At 44.0% G+C, this 6,000-nt stretch overlaps 1 long non-coding RNA gene across 1 annotated transcript in view; it reads right to left on the bottom strand.

The window, feature by feature from the left end:
- The window catches only part of LOC130681376 (uncharacterized), a 36,421-nt gene extending 31,438 nt beyond the window's left edge, over window positions 1–4,983 (bottom strand). Inside the window, exon 1 of the long non-coding RNA XR_008994494.1 lies at window positions 4,767–4,983. This is a non-coding gene — a long non-coding RNA (uncharacterized LOC130681376). The remainder of the gene's footprint in view (window positions 1–4,766) is intronic.
- Window positions 4,984–6,000: the final 1,017 nt, after the last annotated feature.

Raw genomic sequence — 6,000 nt, forward strand, 5'->3', positions numbered from 1 at the left:
TGGCCTTTGGGCCCAGTCTCACACCGACCCCACAATGGGATGGGTGGTTATTACCTTGGTTGGAGCTGTTCCAGCAATGGGCTCTGTAGCCAGCAAGGCGTGGTACACAGCAGCCAGTTGCTTCTCTATCAAGGTGTAACAGACCTCTACCCCTTTCCACAGTTGTGACCAGAATCCAATAGGTTGGCGTGTCTGTTCAAGCCGCTGCCAAAGACCCCATCCATAATCATCTTTGGTTACATGAACATCTAGTTCACAGGGCCTTGATGAGTCCATTACATTCAAGGCCTGTACGGACTTGACTGCCCATTTGGCAGCAGTAAAAGCAGCTGCACATGTCTCATCCCAGTCCCAACTGATGCCCTTTCACACCAACCAGTATAAGGGCTTCAGAATTTGTGCCAAGTGTGGGATAAACACTCTCCAGTAGCCCAAAAGACCCAAAAACTCTTGTAATATTGCCACAGTGGTAGGGGTCGGGAAAGCCTGGATCTTGTCTATAACTGCTTCAGGAACTTTAGTTTTACCCGAAGAGATGATCCCCAAGAATTTCAGACAAACCGGGTCCCTGAACCTTGGTACTGTTCACAGCCCATCCTTTTTCCTTTAGATGTTGTAACGGTCTAGGAACTGCCCCTCTATATCTGAAAGAGAATCAGATGTGAGCATGATATCATCAATGCAGTGATACAACCACACTGTTTGTGGTTCCCTCCATGTGGCCAAGTCCTGGGTACAAGTCCATGACAGATGGTGGGACTGTGGAGATACCCAGTGGAAGGACAGTGAATGTCCACTGCTGGCATTCCCACTTGAAGGCAAACTGTTCCTGGCTTTCCTGTGCTATGTCAAATACAGAAGAAAATATTAGCAGGGTCTACTACAAAATGATATGTTCCCAGTTCGTGGCTGAGGGGGTCCAGAATGTCTACTATAGAGGAGACAGCAGCATGCTAAGGGGGTGTGACTTTATTCAATTCCCTGTAGTGTACAGTCATATGCCAGGAGCCGTCTGGCTTTCTCACTGGCCACACTGGGGAATTAAAAGGACTATGAATGGGCTTTATGATGTCCACACTCTCCAACTCCTGTAGAGTTTCTCCTATTTCCTTGTGCTCCACAGGCAATTTATACTGCTTAATATTTGTCACCTGGTGAGGTACAGATGGGTGCTTAGCATGTCCCCTCAGAACTGCCTTTACCACACATACCCTCAGTCTGAACTCAGCTGCTGTGGTCTGTAACCACAGGCCCTGCAGGATATCTACCCATAAAATATACTCAGGGTGGGAGAAATGTACACTGTATACTCCTTTGGGGGTAAATGCCCTATCCCCAATGAGATTTCGGTTTTCTTCACTCTAATTGCCTTACCACCATAGCCATCTATCACAGCAGGGGTCCCAGGAAAACACTCAGGTTTGCCATGAATCACAGAACACTCAGCTCCTGGTCCACCAGTGCCAGGACACCTTGTACATTCACAGGGGTCCAATGAGTTGCTAATTCTACATGTGGCCTATGGTCTCCACCATATCCTCCAAGGTGGGGACTTTGACACCCCTCCTAGTTGAGCCGCAATGCCCAATCATCCTCCTGTCAGGGTGAGGGCTCAGGCAAATCCTGAATACTGTCTCCCATGAAGTTTTGCAGGGACACAGGCCGGGCATGAGGCCTTGACTCTGGTTTCCATGTCCTGGACCTCAGTGGCTGGAACTGCTGCTCTGCCTTTAATTGGTGTCAGAGTTCTAACAATATTCTATTCGGCTGCCCATCGAGTTTTTCATTCACTAAGCTGGCCTTTATCAAATCAACCCACATTTGGGACCTCGAGACCCTCACAGGGCATTTTGCACTTCTCCTTTCAGTCGTAGCCCGTACTTCCCTCCGTGCCCTTATTGTTTCAACCTCCCCCAGAGCTGCTAAAGTACAAGTAGCCTCACTTATGGGTTGCCCTAGGTGGGGGTCAAGAATAGTCACTAGGGACCCAAAGAGAGATGCAGGAGTTGTATGCAGCACCAGTTTTCTCATTCCTACAGTGAACATCTCCTCATCAGGGCCCTGGGGATCCATATAATAGATAATGTTTTCCATACCCAATTCCCACAGTACCTGTTGGAGCTCTGCATACGTTTTCCAACTATTAGGAAAGTATGGTAAATCACCCTGAGTAGGCCAAACTATCCTGATGGCAGCTGTCAGCCATTTCAGGAGTGTCTGATTCTCTGAGGCGTGCTGGGCATTTTGCAACTGCTGCCAGAGGGAACGGTGAGTCATCAGGGAAGCCATTCTACTCATTTCAGTACTCGACACAACAATGTTTTCCACCCCCATATCCCAGAGACATAAAAGACATGTAGGCAGAGATTCCAATGGCCTCTGCCTATACCGGATGCTCATGTCCACCAGCTCATCCTGGATATAGGGGCAGAGCATGGACTGCTCCACAAGCTGGGGAGGGGTCTGCTCCTCCCACTGAGGGGCCCCTCGGCTGTGTCGTTTTATTTTCTTAATTACAGCTGGGCGGGCCTTTAAAACAGAAGATGGTACCTCCAACGGTGGCCTGTGTAGCAGATCTGCCAATGGCTCCCATCTCCTCCTCTTCTCCCTCGGGATCCTCCACCAACAGCTCCTCCTCCACCATTTCTGGGGTGAAGGCACTACTTTTTCCTCCTGCTCCCCCATGGCCTCCTGCAACAGGGCTTTTCCTGCCATCTGCTCCCCTCGCCACTGCTAAGGAATCTTATAGGAGCTTGACCTTCCTTTTCAGTAACTGTCTATGTTCTTTAACAGCATCCCATAGTTTATTGCCCAGCTCCTGCAAGCAATGCTGAAGTGTGTCTCTCTCCCACCTAAGTCCCTCAATAATCCTCTTTCTCCTGTATAACACTTTCCACTATCTCGATGAAAAGAGACCCTACAATGCCAGCAGCTACAGGGCTCCCTAAGGTCCCAATCAGTCTTCTAACTCACGGAGTGCTATTTCTGTACCTTCCGGTGTTTCCACCTGGAAAGGGCCCACCCCTCTAAGAGGTACTTTACCTTAGACCAATCCCCCACTAAGGGTTCCCAACTTGGAAACCCCACAACTGGGGATATAGTAACAGGTGAAGCAGCACCCTCTGCCAATGCATCCACTGAGGCACCACCTCCCACCATCCACAGGAGCAGCCCTCCCAAAGGTCGCACCCATTATGACAGATTTCGGGTTCAGAGGCACCCTGCCACCTGCCGCCAGATGTAAGTCCAGGGAGAGGAAATCCCGAGGCAAAATACCTCTAAAATCTGAAATCAGTCAAAGGGAGAAATAAAGTTTAAAACCCGTTTATTGCTTACAAAACTGCGGTCCAACCCATCTCTCTGTCCTGCTGGAGCAGCAGCAAGACGGCCCCATCACCTCAGGTACAGATAAGCCCTCCTTGTCCAGGTAATTACCCATTGATATGGAGCTGAACTTCTCTCCACCCCTGAGGAATGACGCAAATGCTCTAAAGCCATACTTCTCTCCACACTTGAAGGTCTGTTGATATGCAGATGTACTAAAGGCAGGGGAGGCTTTCTGGAAATATTACAATTTTACCCACAGGAACCCTGGACATTTTCTGAGTCACTCTCGGACCCTGTGGCTTCATCTGACTGATTCTGAGTCATTTCTGGCTTTCTGATTCTATTTGATCAACTCCCCATGTCATCTTTGGGGGGCCCGTTCTCCTTTTTATCCCGCTCATTTGTCTTTCTGCATAACAGAACTCATGGAAAACTAAAATGCAAATGATATACAAAAACATTTTTAGCTATTCAATTGAAATGGTATAAAGCCTAACAATATCCTTACAGTACTGAGGTTTGTATATGTGGTGAAACAGGCTCTTAAATTGGTCCTAGAGTAATGCCTGAGATAGGTAAGTAAACTGGAAGTATATATGCTGTAAAATGTATTTAACATTTTTTTAAAAGGATAGATGTAAAGGTGGAAATTAGATTGACCACGTGTCCATCCATGCATCCATCCATTCAGTGGGTATGCACAGATGAGTCCCTCCCACTCACCAGGAACTGTTACAGGAGGATTCAGCAGTACAGATGGCAGACAAAAATCCCACGCTCCTAAACTCAGCGTTTTCATGGAGAGGTCGAGGTTCTGTCCACTGAATTTGTATGTCCCTATATCTATTATAGCAGCATTAGGCCACATTTCACAGAAACCCCTCTGCAGTGGGTTAGCCAGACAGAGATTTGTTTTTCCCAATTAACAGGAAGGCTGGGCTGGTTTGTCTGGGACTTCTGAGAGCTCACCAAGTGTGCAGGTGCCTCTTATCATCCTGTGCTAACCATCCCCCCTGTAGCTTTCAACCTCATGCTCCTCTGCAGCACCCCTAGGGGTTGGATCTGTGTACAGACAGGAAGAAATGGTAAGGCAAGGGAAAATAAACATGTGTCATTTGAGTCTACCTTTATTATTGGGAAGTTTAAGAAAAAAGACTTTCTGTTTTTTGATGGTTCCATACTCTGGGTTAAAGCACAACAGAAAATTCACCCCAAGTTGTGACTCCCAACTTTCAAAACCTGGCTCATAAACATCTACATATCTTGGGAAAATTATTTAAGTTACCTTACAATGAGCTGTCCATGGAAAGGTTTTGGACATCAGTCCATGTTAGCATTACACGTTAGTCACAAATTAAGAAACAGCATGATATGAGTATGTGTCTTTAAGTACGTATAAAGAGAAGTTGCAATATCAGTAAGAACAGAAATAAGATTACCTGAATGGCTCTTCCAGGGGATTTCCAGATGTGTAAATAGCTTTTCTTCTAGGTCAGGCACTTCTTGTGTTTTCCAGATAGATGGTGGACCTCCCTTTAGTTCTTTTGTCTTCTGAGAAGTTTTCCAGAACTCCTTCTGAAGATGTGCAGTTTATAAGGAACAGCAGAAACAGGATGGACAAGTCATTCAGGTTCATCTGACTTAACAGAGAGGACATCTTGCCTGCCACCCTCTCTCAATGTGATTTCTCCATCTTGAAATCCTGGGCAGATCATTTTTGGGGACACTGATTTGGGTACCAAATAATTATCATTGCATATGCTTACATCTTATCTCACAAATAAGTAAAATGGGAATTTGTTTAGAGACCAAGTAATACTTGATTTTTAATTTAAAAAATGGTGTTTGTATGTCCCTCAGCCCTGAAACAGCATCACACATGCATTTGCTATTCAACAGACAATTGATGACTCAGATAGACTACTTTTATAAACCATTAAATCATCCATATGCCCTTTCTACAAAACAAACAATATATTTATTCAATATCTGAGCAAGCAATCAATCAAAATAAAATAATTCAAAAATTAAGAGTTGAAAAAGGAAAACATCAGTTGAAAACAGAGTTAAGGTTAATTGTGAAATAATATACATAAAGATGGTTGAAAACTGAATATAAGGTAAAAAAATAGATTTTTAAAAAGGAAGAAACATGACAAGAAGATAACAGTTTTAAAAGGTAGGTCTAAATTTTAGACATTAGGCAAATCTATGAAGTGTGTAGTGTAGGAATGCTGGGAAGTCAAAGCCTGCTAATCTCACTCAACATAGTAAAACCCTATAGCTGCCTTTATTTTATTCATGCACATACACACAGAGAGAAATATAGGGTAAACATTTTTTAAAACAACTATGAGAATATTAAATAATATTGAAAATTGATACTTTTCACATTATCAGAGAACAAATATACTATGTTTTTAAAAGAGAACAGTTCCTATTTTCTTTGTAATTGCTTCCATTGATTTACTATTTAAAAGAGACACTGGAGAAAATTTACTTAAGAAAATGTTCACAGCAGTATTATCTCAATAATGAAAGTTCAGAAGGTTGGATTTCCCACAATTAAAAAAAGTAAAATTACAGTATTGTGCTCCCAAAATATATTATAGAAGTGTAATTACATGAACAATGGTCCTGATATATTAAGTGGGAGGGAAAAAAAAGGTGACT

Source organism: Manis pentadactyla, chromosome 16 (genome assembly GCF_030020395.1).
Source record: "Manis pentadactyla isolate mManPen7 chromosome 16, mManPen7.hap1, whole genome shotgun sequence".
Lineage (NCBI taxonomy): Eukaryota > Metazoa > Chordata > Mammalia > Pholidota > Manidae > Manis > Manis pentadactyla.